Consider the following 18,385-nt stretch of genomic DNA (forward strand, 5'->3'; position numbering starts at 1 on the left):
GTTATTAGAAAATTCATTGGAATGAATGAAAATAACACACAATAATGGCAAATTTCAGTATCATAGAAGTTTCTAAAATTTGACAAGCAAAACCTTTTGAAATAGCAAACCTTACCAAAAAGGCCTGACTGCTTGTTACAGATGGATGCCTTCCCAAATGTGACTTTAGTAAACAAAGCTGCATTTGAACTACAAGAGAGAACAAGGGTCAAAGAAACAATATTACTTCCAGGGAAAGGAGTGCGATGGGCAACAAGTCTCAATTTCGTTTAAGGGCAAAAATGACATTATTTTGTGATGAGTAATAATTGTAGGTAAATGTGTAAACTATTACAGAATGCCACAATATAATTTTTACATAAGTACTCCAATGTTTTATTTGTTAAATTTCTCCCAGCTGGTTCATGTACTCTCAGGATAGATTAGTGGTTACCAATCTGGGCCATTTTTGTCCCCCATCCCCACCCCCAGGGGACATTTGGCAATATTTGGAAATGTTTTTTGTTTGTCACAGCGCAGGGGGAGGTGGGAGGTTTGGGGTGATTATTCCTGGCATTTGGTGGGTAGAGGCCATGGCTACTGCTCAGCATCCTGCAGTGCACCGGCAGCACCCACAACAAAGAATTATCCAGCTGAAATGTCAATAGTGCAGAGGTGGAGAAATCCCGGGTTCATTACAAAACAGTACCATTTGCCTTAAAAAGTAAAGAACCATTCCTTTGAGTTGATTTTCAAGTTTGAATCAAATTCCTCCCTGAGCAATTGCTTGCTGCTGTGAGAATGGTGGTAGGGTGTGTATGTGTGTGTGCCTTTGTTTGTTTGCTGTTGTTTTCACCTGGGTTATTGTTGTTTTGAATTACCTACATTTCATAATGTACACATGTGGGTTTAGATACAATTAAGCTATATAAGCATTTTAATTTCTTAAATGTATTTTTGCACATATATACAATCAGAGATCATAATAAACCCTAAAAATTGCTACAGTTCTCAGAATGGAAATTCAGAACTCCACTGAGAGCCCACATTAATTACTGAGTCTTGAGTGATTATATAGACCTAGTGTGTATAAACTCAGTGTATTTCTCTTTTTTAACAGGACACGTTAATGGGGTACATTTATAAATTGTATTATTATTTACAAATTATTTTATCTGCATTTTCCATTTAATGCTTATACACCCAGTGTCAGTTATTATTATCATAACCTTTTTTAAAAATGAAAAGAAGGAAAAGAGATGAGAAAAATTACCCCAGCTATTCAGGGCATAGTAACTTTAAAATCAAATCAAAGAGTTATTTATTCAGTTGAATTCAACAAATAGTTATTAGGCTCCTTAAATGTACCAGATACTATGACCAAATACTGTACTATGGTCCAAAATTAAAGCCAGAGTCTGTTTTGAATTCCATGAGAAAAGCTTTAGTCTTTTAGGATTAGAATTTGGATTATTTGAGGAATCCCAGAACCAGAAAAATTTATGTTAATACTATAGTAATAGCATAATACTATTCACTCTTACAGTGTTTAAGAAATAGAAATAACCATGGGGAACAATAAACAATTAATTCATATTCTTAAAGTGTCAGAAGTGACAGAATTCTAAGTTTAAATGTCATATTCCTATGCCTAATTATCTTTTTTCCTGACTCTACTGGCTGGGGGTTGTGGATCAATAAAATAAAGTTATATTTATAATTACATACATCTAAGAATTATGACTTATCAGAGCAGGAAAAGATCTTTTGAGATATCTGATTTCATATTCATCAGGGTCGGAGGGGCCAAGCCACTCCTTAAGTCAGAGCCATTACTAGGAGAGTGAAAATACAAAAAAAAATATCAGATATCCCAACTCCGAGATAGATGCATTTTTCTACCAAATCTCTTATCTGCCTTCCCCACCGAGCTCCATGTTTGATCACAAGTAGTGTGTCTAAATCTGAGGCTCCCTCAGATTATCTGGGCCTCTCAGTTTCAGCACTGTCCGTCTCTCACTGTGGGGAACCCCACAGCCCCAGCAAACTGGGACAGTTAATCACCCTCAGTTGACAAGACACATAGAAGTATGTGTTATGTTGAGTCTTTCCTTTGAGTATCCCTTATAGCATTTTTTCACCTTGCTCGAATATTTTCTTAATGACCACTGATTATCAGGAATGGATCTGCTTGCCCTCAGAGTTTTATAAGATAATGAAAAAATAACACAAGGGGTCATGGGCGTGTTGAGTAGGAAATAGTAAGAGATATTGCAACATCTCCCATATATTTGAGACATGATTTCAGTGATGGACAAAGGTTGTTTGTGAACATGTCCCAATAACACCAGAAACAAGATCCCAGTCTATTCATAATCATGAGTCTTTGAGATAATTGAACTTATTTATGAAGAGAATTCACATTAACCCCCAAAGTTAGTGAAAGTTCACTTTAAGTCTCTAAATGCCTGGAAACAGAGACATGTTTTCATTAAAATGTGAAACATTCCCATCTTCTTGATTTACCTGAGGACTTCTTAGAAGAATGATTATAATAAAAAAGTCAACATTGACAATAATTGGTGGGGAATTAGAGAAGTTGATCCCTTACAGATTGCGGCTGGGAATATAAAAATGGTGTAGCTGTTTTGGAAAAGAGTTTGGAAGTTTCTTAAAATGTTAAACATAGGCATTTCATGTCACCCCAGCAATCTGAGAAATAAAAATTCCCATCTCCACAAAGACTTGCATGTGAATGTTCATAGCAGCATAGTTCATAACAACTAAAAAGTGGAAGCCACCCAAATGTCCATTGGCTGGTGAATGGAAAAACAAAATGTGACACGTGCATACAATGGAATACTATTTGCAATAAAAAGCAATGAAACACTGATACATGCTAAAATATTGTTGAACCGGAAATACGTTATTCTAAGTGAGAGAAGCCAGAGACAAGAGATCACATATTGTATGATCTCATTTATATCAAATGTCCAAAAAAGGCAAATCTAGACAAACGAAGAGTAGATTGGTTATTGCCTGAGGCTGGATGTATGAACAGGGAGTGACTGCAAGTGGACACGAGGTCTCTTTCAGGGCTGATAAAAATGTTCCAAAATTAGATTGTGATGATAGTTGTGCAACTGTGTAAATTTATTAAAAATTCTTAAATTGTGTATGTAAAACTAGTGAATTTAATGGTATGGAAAAAACAGTATATCAATATAGCTATTTTTAGAAAAGAATGTATATTCACTTCAAATTACTTTCCTTGAAACATAGAACAACAAAGGACAACATAGTTTAAAAGACCAAGAAAACTTGATATTGTATGTGGAGGGATGTCATGAAGTCTTTATTTCTTTTGTCATGGCTGTTATTTTACAAAAAGAATTAAACCTGTGCTAATTGGCAGGCATTCTCTGCCCATGCATTTTGAATGGCATACATTCCTTTTGCTCAGTCAGCTCTCTTTAGTTTTCTCCCTCTGTCTCATCACCTGGTAACCATTTGTTGGCATTTAGAGCAAGAGTGCAAATGCATTTTCTTTCTGTGTGTTTGAACAGTTTGGGCCCGGCACAATGAGAGAATAAAGAAGGGAAATCCTCATAATAAGATTCATGGACTCTTATTATCCACGATAATGGCATCGCTCGTCCTCTCCTTCCTCCCCTGAAATCACCTGTAAGGAGGGAGAGCAGAGCTGGATTCAGTCAGACTCCAGCAGAATAGCAGTGAGCACGCAGCCCACCTGCCACAGGCAGTGCGTGGCAAGGAGGGAAGAGATTGTTAGTAGACAGTTCTAAAGGGTAAGAGAGAGGCCAACCGATTTCTTAAGATGCCTGTCTGCTTATCCCTTCTCATTGCAGTTCTGAGGCCAATCTGGCCCCCTCACAGGCTCTTCCTCATCTGCCCCTGTCACCATGGCCCCTGACCCACCCTGGCTTGTTTTCCATTCCAATATCTGGAAGTCAGCCCTTTGTACAAGTTAGGGACCAAATCAAAGCCCACAAATGGAATGTGTAGGTTATTTACGGATTGTTGCCGAGCAAATTTAATCACTGGCCGGCTGTTACTCCATCATCATTTCTCTTGACGAGAACATCACAGACTTAAATTTTGCAAAGGAGGGAGAAGTGGCCATAATCCAACTATGACAGTAACAGCCAATTCTGCTGTGATGGGAAGAGGTGCTGTATTAGTGGCAATACATTAACCAACTTTCCAATTGCAGTTGGGAGACTGATAGCCATTACAATTCCCACGGCACTCCTCCATGGAGGTAACAGAACTGCTCTGCTTGAATGAGCATTCACTTCTAGTTATGCTGGAGAGAGAGAGAGAGAGAGAGAGAGAGGAACACAATAATACCTGGTTAACATGAGAGTAGGTGTGGAGGGCCAGGAATTTCTGAATCATTCTTTCACCACTAGTTGCATGATGTTGGGCAAGTCAATCAGCTACTGTGAAACTCGGACTGTATTTGCAAAATGAGTAGAATAGCAATAATACCTCCTCGTGGATTAAACAGGGACACAAATTATTTAACAGTTTCTCCATCAGGAGATGAAGTCTGTGTCCCTTCCCCTTGAATCCAATAGGCGCTGGGACTATTCTGATTGATAGAACATGGCAGAAATGACACTGGCAATTTCTGGGCACAAGCCTTAAAAGACTGGCAGCTTCTATTTCCTGGCTTCCAGGGAGTCCTAAGTTTCTACTTAAGCAGTCCGACTTATGCTGAAAATACCAAGCTGGAGAGGCCATGTGCCAGCATTTCAGCCGACTGTCCCAGCAGAGCTAGTGCTTCCAGCAGTCCCAGGGGAGCAGGCGTGTGAATAAAGCCATCCTGGGAGTCTCCAAAGAAGCCTGCCCACCAGCTAAATAACCCATGTGGCCTCAGTTGATACCACAAGGAGCAGGAGAATCGCCCTGCTGAGCCCTGTTCAAATGCCTTAGCCACACATTCATGAGGTATATGAAACCAGTTGCTTTGTTAAGCTGCTAAGTTTTGGGATAATTGCAACAAATAACCAACAGCTATCATGAAGCTGTTGAAAAGATTAAGTGGAATAATAAAATTGTTCATTAAAGAGTAGCTTTTAGTGCTATTTCAGTTATGACGATAATACTAATAAAAAGGAACATATTCTAGCCTTGCCTAATATTAAGCAAACAAATAAACACAACCTTTAAAAAATAATGTAGAGAGCAAAAATCCTTCTTGACCTATAGCTTTTATCTTTAACAACAGATAATATGAGGAATTGCCTGGAATAATTGGAGCATCACACACATCAGGATAAAGTAGGCATATAAAGTACCTTCAATATACCAGGCACCATGTACACATTTTCTCATTGAATACTTACAGCAACCCTCTGAGGCGACTACTTTGGGTTCATTTCTTACAATAAATAGGGTCAGAAAAGTTGAGTAACTTGCTGAAAGTTTCACAGCTAGGCAGTGATAGAAGTAAAAATCCGAACACATGGCTGTCTGTCTCCAAGGCAGAGAAAAAGCATCAATTGAGTTGGCCCTTGGAGAACACATAAGCATAGAATGAAAGAGAGGGAAGCCTGGAGGCATTGTAAGGCTGCTGCTTTGTGGGTGGTGAGAAGATGAGCTGCAGTCTTTTCTGATGAGTTCCAATCAGCAGAAGTTTACTCTCTCGCCTGAGATGGATCTCCAGGTCCCTACTTCTCATTCGCAAGTTGGCCCTGATGAAGAATGTGGAAATGGGCCTGGAAAAACATGCCGGGTGCTAGAAATCAGAGTGAGAATGATTGAAAGCTCAAATGTTGCTTCAGGACTCGCCGTTTCTGCTGAAGTCTGACTTTCTTCTCCTCTCCTGGCTTTTGGCAAAGCAGGTACTAGCAGAGAACAAAGACTGCTTCCTTCAGTGCCTGAGGGACGCAGCCAGTATATCAAAGTTGATAAAGGAACAGATTGGATTTGTCAAGGTATACCTCTTGAATATTTTACTAAGTCACTGTAGTCCATGACCTAAAATAACCCCAGATTGAAACTTTTGGCTCATCCTTGCCTTCAGTCCTCTGTGAACAGCAAGGCTGCCAGCAGCCTCTTGCAGCTCTGAAATGGGCACATGTGATGGGGGGTTCGTGCTCACAAGAAGTTAACCCCAGGCTCAGTGTGCCCTGCATACCTCCTGGAATAGAGGCTCATGCTGCCCTGGGCTCCTCCAACGACTTACTTCACCCCTGGTGCTCTGACTTGCTACCTTCCCCAAGTACCTTGTCATTAAAAATAGTCTCTTGTTGATCTTATAGAATTTTCTTCTCTCTTCACTGTCACAAATGTGCAAAAAGTAGAAAATACTCATGCTAACTACTCCCAAGTCTTCAACTTTGGAGCAGTAACTGGGTAAAAGCAATTAAAAGGAAAGCACAAGCCATCCTGAGCAATTGTGTCAACAACAACAAAGGAAATAAGAGCTTAGCTGGATTTAATAAGCAGATTTCTTAACTTTTCTTTGAAGGCTCTCCTTCTTCTCAGAAGGGCAGTTTTGTAGGAGATGGTCTCTACAATGCTTTTCATCTTATATTTGTTGGAGAAATAAATCCACAAGAGAAGACATTGCTGTTAGTTAAATGAAACAGGTATTACATAGTAAAACTTAGAGCTGGACATAAAACCTATTTAAAAGAAGGATCATTCAGTAGCCCTGGAAAGCAACCAAGTAGTTCCTTTAGCTGTGGCACAATGGAAAGGCTCGTGTGAGGGGAGTGAAGACTTTGGTAAAATATGGGCTCTGCTTTCTCTTCTGAGATTTTGCTGAAGGTTCCATTCCAGGTTCTACAGTATCTAGTCAAGGGTCTGTAACTTATTTTCATGGAGAAACAAAATCTTACACTTAAGATCATTTCCCTGATTTACTGAGATGACTCAGAGTGTTCATTGTCAGCAAAAAAAGTCAGCCTGTTTGTCTGGTTCTTCCAATTTACTGGTCCCCCTGCTTCCCTCCTGCCCCCCTCCCCCATAAATTCGTGGCACTATCCCCAGAATTAGATAATGAAAAGATACAGGTACCACTAAGTTCACCTTTCACCTAATTTGGGTGAGTCAGTGCAAGATTTGGGGCCATATTTGTTTTTCTTTCCTGCCAGAATAGCTTCTTGGTGGTGGAAAGAAGATGCAGGGATATTATGAGACATTTAATGATATTCTGGAATCTTCTGTTTCTTTTTTTAACATTTATAGAATTCAATGTACCCCTTTCTATAGTTTCTGTTAATGGGGTTTTGTAGTGTGCACGGTTGATGCAGTTAATTTTGGGGGACAAAGAGTCTGCAATCCATATTCATCCATTGTCCTTACCTGAAATTAACTGGTCCATATAATTTTAGAAAATCCTTTCCAAGTCACCAGTCCTCAGTATTATCTAATAATTATATGAAGGCTACATTTATTATATATTTATTTAATAAATTCCAGCTATTCTATGAGGTTTTCATGCACTGGTAACTCTACCCCTCACAGCAATCCTATGCGATAGCTATTGTTATTGTCAGCATACCATCTTTTTATATGAGACAGCTAGGGAACAATATGGTTAAATAACTATCTCAAGGTCAGCAACTAATGGAAGGTGGACCAAGATTTGATTCTAGGCATTCTGGAATCTGTGCCTGCAACCTCAAGCCCTGTGTTGTTTTCCTTCAAGAACTGAGAAGGGGGAACCAGCTGTGCTCCATCAAATTCTGCCACTGCGAAGCACCCATCTTTGTGTCAGTGCCTGGTTTTATCCAAATTTGGCCCTTATAGTACCTATTATTCATTCTAAGTGCTTAGAAGTTGCATTAGGGCTAGATTTACACATGTGGTGGCAGCATCATTTCAGAGACTTTCAATATCTTGTGTCATGGTAGAGTGAGCCATGCTTCTGGGTTTCAATAGGCCTGCTCTGAGAGCAGAGCCATGTCTTTTGTTCTTTAAAAAGTATAATACACTATTGTCACCTGCCTTATGAAAATGGCCATTGTTTATTTGGACTTGCAATACTTCATCTCCCCAGTGGTTTGGAGAATAAGCATCTCATTGTCCTTAGTTCATTGCTTTTCACATTCTATTTTCCCAAGCGCAACACATATTCCTCATTCTGCCAGATTCCTCCATATGGACCAGGAAGTAGTTATTCTTTCATGAGCAAATGAAAAAAAAAAAGGTATAACTGACAGCAAAGCACAGAGATAACTTGTGTCTGTTTGCCCCGATAGCCTTCTTGGGACATCATTTCAGAATGTTGGCTAGGACAGTGGAAAAAATAAATGAAAACATGAGAGTTTGAGTCATCCTTCGAAATAAATAATTGTTCCCATTCCTTCTTCAACCAATCTGTCAGAAAAAGTCTCCCTTGACCCAGAAATGAAGAATTATATTAGTGATCAGTAAATGCATCACATTCAGGCGGGGGAAATGACATAATGTGCCAGAGAGAACAAAGCCATACTAGAATCAGGGGTGGGGGTCAAGGAACTGACTGATTTCATACAGCCAACACTTCATTCCATGGGCTGATTCACACTCTACTGGTTGGTGTCAGTGCTGGGAAGATGGGCTTTTCTTAGTATAAGTATTTCAGAGCCCAGCGTACAAAGAAGTCAAGGTATTTTTCTACACAGTGAACCCTCTCTCGGTTTTGAAATGATTGTTTAATATCCCATATAATAAAAGAGAAACATGTAAATTGACTATCCCTCTGCTACGCTCACCAGCCAATCAGGAGTGAGTATGCAAATTATCCCAACAAAGATGGCAGGTAAATTTGTATACACAGGCACTGGGAGGAGAGCAGAGTGGGAGAGCCAGTGGCTTGGGGGGACATGGCTTCCCCCGTTGCTCCCTGCAAGCCACCAGGTGGAGAGCAGAGCAGGAGAGCCAGCAGAGAGTGGAGTGGTTTGAGGAACTTGGCTCCCAAGCCACTAGATGAGAGCAGAGAAGGAGAGCTGGTGGTTTGGAGGATTTTGCAGAGTGGGAGGCCATGGGATGGAGACAGAGAAGGAAAGGAAAACCAAGAGGGTGGGGAGCACCAGGAATTATGGGAATAGTAGTTCTTGTGGCAGCCCTAGGACTGGAAGTAGAAGCTCAGAGTGCAGGGAGTACCAGGAATGCTGGGAATCACAGTTCTGGTGGCAGACGGAGCTCCTAGACCAGTGATGGCGAACCTATGACTCAGAGTGTCTAGGAAAAATTAAAGGAAAGATATCCTAAAACTTCCAGGAAATCTCCACCAATGAAGCAAAGAAAAAAAATGCCTCTATTATTCTCTGAGCAACAAACCAAACTGAGTTGGGGTCTCAGACAATTTGCTCATATGATTGCAAAGACAGACAGGAACTCCCGGATTTGAGAGAGGTCCCTGAGGGCTCCCAGATTGGAGAGGGTGCAGTTCAGGCTGAGGGTCCCCCACACCCTTCAGTGCATGAATGTCGTACACCGGGCCTCTAGTTATTTAATAAAGAGTGAAATCAGAGAAAAAATATGGATTGCTCTTCCACTTTTAGCACTGGCAAAGAAAGAAAAACTGAACCACACACACATAAGGGCTCTAGATGTGGGTAGACCATTGACTCTGGGCAAAAGAGGGAAACTTCCAGGTGCCTAGGTTGTGGGAAACAATGATATATCCCCATATTTGGATAGATACTGTTCTCTCCAAGAAGCTACGAGGGGCTTCTATGTGGTATTATTTGAGTCATGAAGACATGAGTGTGTAGTTTTGAGCGCACAGGCACTGGTGCTTGGCGTTGATCCTATGCTGAGTTCTGCTCCTCATGTGATCTGGGATTACTTGATATATTCTTTGAGTTTCTTTGTCACAAAAATGGGTATATTAACATTAATTCATAGGGCTGTTGGAAGGCTTAAATAAGCTAATAAAGTATCTGACATAGTAATAGTCTCTATTACATAGCAAGCACTCACTGTTAGAGATAATAGTTATTACCATCATCTTGTTGCTGTTTCTTACATGGGAGCCCCCCACTTATAAATGCCATACAGAACATAAGCAGTTTGAAAATAACCACCAGTTTGTGTCACTTCACTCTTTTCTAGGTGATTTCTCCTCCATTTCATGATTATGCTCCATGCTCAGGGGTCATTGTAACCACAGCTGTGAGTCCCTGTTTAATTCTCAAATCTCTCAAAGCCTCAGTTTGCTCATCTGTCAAATTTACCCAATGCCCCTTCTGTCTAACACATTTAAAAAGGGCTCACATCTTATGTTGCCCTTGGGTCTACCCTAATTATATTTTTACCGGAAGTAGCAGATGAGCAGTCTCTAATGGGAGAGAATGCCCTCACAGAGTAATCCGTCCATTGCCATTGAGAACTGCACCGCAGCCTGGCAGGACACTCCTACACAAATGTATTTCAATGAATTTCACGGAACAGATGAGGTATGCAGTGCACACCTGCCTCTTAGGATTAATTCTCAGGTTATAGTGAAGCTCGGGAAAGTGCTATTTCTTGACCTAAAAGGAAGTTAAAACACTTTCAGTGGAAATCGATTCACTTCAAGGTATTTAGCACTGTTCATATTTTGTGAAAGTCTCTATGACAGGGCCGGTATCAATTGGCACTTTATGTCGCAGTTACAGGAAGCCCATCGCAAAGAGAGTGGAATCTGAATGAGTGTTTAACAAGATGGGCTATTTCCTTTGTTTCACTTCCAAGGTAAAAGGGGAACATGCCCCAGACCCCCAGACTGGCTGAGGATGTTGGGACCCCTCTACACATCTGCTACATAAGAAGTGGCAAAGTGATTGCAGGAGAAATAAAATTAGTTTTTCCGGCTGCTTTTATTTTTCATTTGCTAGGGGAATTTTTGTTACACTTGGTCAAATAGCATTATGTACAGTGAAGGAAATGAGGTGTGAGGGAATCATTCAATAAAAAATGACAAATCATAAAAGATCATTTAGAGAAAAATGCTGTTAGCAAGAGCTTGAGAAGTATGAAGATCTATTTCCATAGGCTTTTAGGAAATGCTATCATGGAAATTGCACCATATAGTTGCTCCTTTCTTCCTTGAAAAGCTAGTGATAAATTTCAAGTGGGATTACATAAGAAATAATGCAGGCGGTCAGTCATGACCTGAAACTGATTGGGGAAAATTGCTTTCTGAGGGGAAAAAAATATAATCAGAGCCATAACCAACAAATTAGAAAACAAAACTCAAATTATGGGAATCATTTCAGTGACTAATATGTGACTGTTGGGGAAGAAAGAATGACAAGATAAGATTAACCAAGTAGGTAGGGAGGATGTAAAGAAATGGGAACCTTCACGTGCTTCTGTAGAAGAGAAAATGGTGCAACTATTTTGAATAACATTTTTGCAGCATTGAGAGAAATTGAGTATGTGCATATTGTAAGGCCCAGCAATTGCACGGTTAAGTGTATGCTTGAGAAAATGTCTTGCCCACGTACACAAAGTAACACATTTGAGCACGTTAAGATAGCATTACCTGGAGCAGCAAAGTGATGAAAACAAACTAGAAATAAATAAATAGAAAAACAAAGTGCAAAATATTTTTATGAGGGCCTAGTACACAGGATTCCAAAGAAATTGCCTAGTTGTACATAGATTAATGTGCATAGATCAAAATATTATTAATAATAAACTAAATGGCTGTATAGCTCAATGCTATTTATGCAGATAAATAAAACATATGCAAAGTATTGCTAGATATTATACACTGATATGTATATACATAAGAAATAAAATTTGTGGGAGGTCTATCTGGAGCAGAAGCATGAAAAAAAAAGCCTGACTTTGAGGGGGAAAAGGAAATAAAATAAAATATAAAAAGAGAACACATTTGAACTGATGATAATATATTAATGATATAAATTTACAAATAAAAAAGTAAGATAAATCTACTTCTGTATGTTAGAAGTCAAATGTTGCATCTATATCTATCTACCTATCCTATATAATAAAAGCCTAATAAGCTAAGTGTCTGGTTGTCCCTTCAACCAATCAAAGCATAATATGCTAATGATATGCTAAGGCCACTCAACCGCTCGCTATGACATGCACTGACCACCAGGGGGCAGATGCTCCAATCAGGTTAGCTTGCTGCTGGGGTCCAGCTGATTGGGACTGAGCAAGAGGGGCCAGACACACCCTGGAGCCCTCCCGTGGTGCCTCCCCGGCTGGCCAACCTCCTGAGTCCCTCCCTGGCCCTGATAATGTACCAGTCGGGTCCCTTGGCCTGGCCTATGCCCTCTTGCAATTTGGAACCTCTTGGGGGGATGTCGGAGGGCCCAGGGACCCCACTGGTGCATGAATTCGTGCACTGGGCCTCTAATAGCTATATAAAAGGATACCCTATATAATAAAAGGCTAATATGCAAATTGACCAAACAGGGGAATAACTGGGACTGGTTGCTATGACACACACTGCAGTGGCCAACCACTGATCTGGTCCTGCCCTCCCCATCTCTGGCTTAGGCATTGAGTGTCTACCTTCCCCACCGCCCTCCACCACTTGGTCTCCTCTGGGTGTGAGGCCACCGCAGTGGGTGAGCTGCGCCCACATCTACAGAGCCCTGAACCAGACAGCCTGCAAGATCAACCTGGCAAGTTCACCCACGACAAGTGCTCCACCCTCACGGTGACTGACCTGGCAGCCTGGGGCCTGGACATCATGCTGCTGCACAACATCATCAACTTCAGCTTCCCAGCCAAGGGCAAGCTCTTCCTGCACTGTGTGGGTTGTGTTGCCTGGGCTGGCCCAAGTGGCACAGCCTACTCCTTGGTGGCCCCAGATGAGGTCCCCTGCATGCTGAACCTGTATCTCTTCCTGGGCCATGCCTTCACCCTCCCCGCCCCCCCACAAGGAGCCCTCAGGTGTGGTAGGCAGGTGTGGACAGCGTGCTGGGTCAGGTGCCACAGAGCATAGTGGATGATGAGGGCTATGGCCTGGGGAACACCCTGGAGGCATCTCTGGAGCTGTGGGGCCTGGGCCACGTGGCCAACAACACCCAGCAACAGTACGTGCGCTCATGGCTGGTGGCCTTGCCAGAGTCCATCAAAGAGGCCAAGGAGCTGGACCTTGCAGGGCTGGGCCTGAACCCCCTCCAGCTTGAGCTTTGAGGAGAAGGAGCTGTAGTAGCTGAGGCTGGTGGACAGCATCAAGCAATACCGATCCCGGGCGACTATCTTTGAGATCAATGCTTCCATCTGGGACCTGAGCAGCCAGGTGATGTGGGCCAAATGGCAGAAGGACTGCAAGGCCATCACCAGCTTCCAGCAGGGTTGGCAGGAATGACAGGAGGGCCTGGCTGGCCCAGCCCTGAGCTGCCCAGCAAGGCAGGTGGAACAGCCTGGGAAGGAAGAGGAGGAGGAGGAGGAGAAGGAGAAGGAGGAGGAAGAGAGCGTGGAGGACGTCTTCACAGAGGTCATGGGCCAGAAGTGGCAGCAGCCAGGACCTGAGCGGGGAGCCAAGAGGCAGAAGGAGGAGGCCTGGCCACTGGACCAGGATTTCTATGTCCCCTATCAGCCCAAGGACTTCAACAGTGAACGAGGCCTGAGCATTGGTGGGGACAGGGGCACCTTTGAGCAGCAGGTGGCTGGCGCTATTCTGAACCTGATAGGGAACGAGGCCCAGAACCTGACCAGGGGCTGGCAGCAGCTCAAGTGGGACGGGAAGAAGAAGCGGTTTGTGGGACAGTCAGGACAAGAGGACAAGAAGAAGATCAAGACAGAAAGTGGTCACTATATCAGCAATTCCTACAAGCGGGATGTCTACCAGAAGTGGAAACAGAAACAGAAAATCGCCATATGCTCAACGCCTGAGCCCCAGGGGCCACCAGCAGTTGGCCCTGTCAGCGGTGCTGTTTCGGCCAGATCCAGCCGGGGCATGTGCAGGAGGCAACCAATTGATGTGTCTTTCTCATATCCATGTTTCTCTGTCTCTCACCTTCCCTTCTACTCTAAAAATCAATGAAAAATATCCTCAGGTAAGGATTAACAAACAAACAAACAAACAAAAACCACCCACAATATATGCATACATATGCACATATACAAAAATACATGGATATTGGGGGGCTGGAGGGTGGGGCCCACAGGTGCATGCATTTCCAGTGCCAGGCCTCTAGTATATATATAAAGATCTCTCTGTGTATTTATATGTAGATCTAGATTTACATATCTAGATCTGTCTGTGTCTGTGTCTGTGACTATGTCTATGGCTATGTCTTTGTCTTTGTCTTTTTCTTTGTGTCTGTGTCTGTGTCTATGTCTATAAAGTCTGGATGATATTGAGTTAGAGTTGCATTCTCAATGTAAATCAAATTGTTATGGTTATTCTCCAAGTGAAGGGAAAAATTTTCAAGTAATGCCAGATAAACAGATGTCTACTTCACTTAAACCTTGGAACCTTAGAGAAAAGAAACTGAAGTGATAAGATGAAATGGAATAATTTCGGAGAAACTAAATTATTGGAAAAAAGTTTTTTTCAAGAGACATAAAATATGAAAATATTTATTGATTTTAAGAAAGCAATCAGGCTGATGATGACTTCACCATTTGAGTCTCCTGGGCAGCTAAATAAATGAAGAGTGTTTGCTTGGAGAAGATAAGAAGATAGGAAGAAGAGAGACAGGACACCAGTTATGTTAATGAAAGAGCTGAGTTATTTTTTGTTGTCTCAGAAGACAAAACTAAGACAGTTACTAGATAATAGAAGGGGTTTCAGGGGTGGGCAAACTTTTTGAGTCGAGGGCCACAATGGGTTCTTAAACTGGACCGGAGGGCCGGAACAAAAGCATGGATGGAGTGTTTGTGTGAACTAATATAAATTTAAAGTAAACATCATTACATAAAAGGGTACGGTCTTTGTTTCCAATAGTTTTATTCATTTCAAATGGGCCGGGTCCCCCCCCCCCAAGAAAAAGGAAATCTCCCATCCTGAATAGTTTGTTAAGCTGTGACCATTTAGGAACTGTTGAACATGATGTGACTTTCACAGTTGTGCTGAAGTTTCATATTGATATACAATTCTGTAATTGATATAAATTTAAGTTTCACCAGTCTTATTTATTGAGTGATTATAGTATTTGATATTTTTCTCTGTGATTCTTGGTCAGTCATCTTTACAATAGTTACCTAAATAACTCAGATAATTAGAAACAGAAAAGCTATCCTACTGATACTAACATAAATCTTGTTCCATATGATTACCCACACTAGATAAACAGATGACATCCTCTTCTAATCTTGACTCTTTAATTTAAAAAATATTATTCTAATATTAATTCATAGTTGATATTTTGCTAACCACTTCAAGAAAACACCCAAAATATAATGTGGACGTCCAAACTATAATGCAAACACCCAAACTATAATGCGAATTTCCCCCCAGAGTTGTAGAGTTATTTTACTAATCTCCAAGGGGTTAGAAAAGTGGGAAAGAAATATTTGTTTCAGGAAAACTAGACATGTGTTTTTATATCCAGTTGAGTACCTAAAAGCTTGTAGGTAACCTGAGAGACAATTTAATTCCCAAATGGTGAGGGAGTAGGAGTTGAAGTTACAGAAGAGAGAACAGATTTGGGAGTATTAATTTTAGAGGAATGATAGTTCTGAAAGAAGCACAAGATGAAAAATCTAATGTTATAATTACCAACTCAAAAATAAGTCACCTGTTTCTAAAAGTTTTTCCATTACGCAGTTTATACATTTTTAAAGTGTATATCCTTGCTTTATGTCATTCCTCTCCATTGGCTAGGACAAAGATAATAGCATTATCTAGACATTTCTTAATTGCCATAGCTCTAGCTCTGCCATTAGCCTATATCCCACCCCATGCATTGTGAAGACTACACAGTGTAACTACCTTCCAGTTTTGATCATATCTTTAAAAGGAGATAGGCTCAGTCATCAAGGTCATGGTGATAAGTAGCCAAAATGATATCATTGTAGGTACAAGTTCCTGACTATGACGTCCTATGGAAGGATGATCAGAGCCTGCATACCAGTGTGCCATGGGGCTGAGTGAACTGTTTTCATCAAGAATTGTGTTATCTGTGTAGAACACAGAGCTGGATTTAAACATTAAACCCATGTGATTTATATACACTGAGTGGCCAGATTATTGTGACCACCCCATTAGTACTTCGTTGGGCCCCCCTTTGCCTGCGGCGATTCTTCTTGGCATTGACTCCACGAGATGTTGAAAGGTGATGTGAGGAATCTGACACCATGCCTGATGAATAGCACTGTCCAGTTCTGTGAGATCTGATGGTTGTGGAACCAGCTGCCTGATGGCTCTTTTAACTTCATCCCACAAATGCTCAATTGGATTGAGATCTGGTGATTGATGCATGTGGGGTGCATGCTTTCATGCTGTTTCCGCCCACTTCTCACTCTGCCATCTGCATGATGCAACTGGAAACGTGATTCACTGGACCACATGACTTTTTTCCAATGCTCAACTGTCCAATCCTTGTGTTCCTGTGCGAACTGGACACGTTTTATCTTGGTAACTGCAGACAGCAAAGGTGTTCGAACAGGCCTTCGGCTTCCATATCCCATATGATGCAGTGTACGGCTAATTTGCCTACAAATGTCAGGTGGTCATAATAATCTGGCCAGTCAGTGTATATAAAATTTATGCATATATTTGTACACATATATGATTCATAATGTAAAATTGGTCTAGCCAATGATCTTCTTTGGTGTCAGATAATTTAATAAAGATTAGTAACAAGGTAAATACTCTAGGTATGTGATGCTTGTTTCTCAGTCCTGATGCCACCTTCCATGGGAAGTGAGCTCAGTCGATGTATTGTTCCCGACCTTCCTCCATCTTTTACTAACTTTTCCCCAGGGAATATGTACTAATTTCCCAAACTGGTAAAATTGGACAGAAAAAGCCAAATATGCTTGGTCCAGCTCCATTGTTCTAACCATGCCATCCGATAGTTTTTTATTCCTTATTCACAGATTAGTAGTCATCTAAAACTTCAAGGGGTACTTGCTCTCTCTGCAGTTTTCTCCTTTCTGAGGTCCCGCCTCACAGAAATCTAGTCACCTCTTTTTCCTCAACAAGACTATTGGGTTCCTTTGGGTTCCCCCTCTTTGTGCTATGGTAGTACAACTGTTGGGCTCACCTTAATTATCTTCTTTTTTCAAGGATTGCTATCTTGAGTTGCCTATGTCCAATCTCTGAAAAACAGTTATTTAATGTATTTTCTTCAATTTTCTAGTTGTTTACTGTGGGAGGGAAATTGCTGCAGCTGTTTTTCTTTCATGGGCAGAACAAAAATCAATACTTTTTTGACCTTATATATATCCTGGAGAGAAGACATCTGTGGTTTTTGTGCAAAAAGCAGCAATAGGAGCCTCATGCTGACTTATTCTGGTAGGACTGACACCAACCTCCACGAAGTTTCAGCTTACTCTCTTTCCCATATGCATGTGACAAAATAACATTTTCTTGATTTGAACAGGGTCTAAGCTCATTACAAGTCCTTTGAGCCTCCCTGAAGAAGAAGGCTAAATCTCAGCATGGCAGGCGTCAGTAGCTATATTCTATAAAGAGCAAGGAACTAGGTGGATTTTAGGATTGCATTTCCTATGCCTACTTAAGACACAATTGTTATGGTTACTAATGAAAGGAGACACATATTTTTATGCTGCAGTTTTTATGCAGGCATGATACTGGATAATCAACTCCAGAGATAACTTCACAAGAGACTAACTGGACAGATTTCAAGATATATTTTATTAGTACCACTGGATACACTCATTAATTTAGCAAGCATTCATCCCAAGGAGCTGTACTGATGGGAAGCAATTTCTAAAGTCAAGAAAATGATGATATCCTACAAACAGCAGATTTATGGTGACTTATTGACCTTACAAATCTGGACATGAGTAATATCCAATTTGAGTTCTTTCAGTTTTATCTATGAGTACGATGTGAAAATAAACATCGTTAATTAATGCGATTCTACTTCATTAATAACATTTCCAAAATCATGAATTGGAAGCTGTGTATGTGTGAAATATGACTGGTTTAAGCACGGTTTGATGCAAAGGTCACCCAGAGCCTGGCTTTACACACTAGCTCTGTCACTATTCATCTCTGTGACATTACACACAGAGTTATTCTCTCTGTACCTCAGATTTTTTAATCTGCAAAATGATCTGCAAGATCAACAGTTTGCAAATGCTCAGGGGATGGATGTAGGAAGTGGTTTAAGTCATTAAAAGTTTAAATAGGGCAGCTTGAGATTATCCATGTCTATGTTGAAGAAACAATTAGTTGAATGAGGTATTTCTTGTTTTAGTTTATCATTAGCTCAAAACCTGTGGTCACTGTACATGTAACCTCTTGAGTACTGCTTTACCTACATCCCTTGAGTTT

General features: G+C 41.0%; 1 pseudogene; it reads left to right on the forward strand.

Moving 5' to 3' along the window:
• The first annotated feature begins 8,751 nt into the window (after nt 1-8,751).
• On the forward strand, nt 8,752-17,515 carry LOC102765708 (annotated as a pseudogene).
• The last annotated feature ends 870 nt before the right edge of the window (nt 17,516-18,385 follow it).

This window comes from Myotis davidii, unplaced genomic scaffold (genome assembly GCF_000327345.1).
Source record: "Myotis davidii unplaced genomic scaffold, ASM32734v1 scaffold98, whole genome shotgun sequence".
Taxonomy (NCBI): domain Eukaryota; kingdom Metazoa; phylum Chordata; class Mammalia; order Chiroptera; family Vespertilionidae; genus Myotis; species Myotis davidii.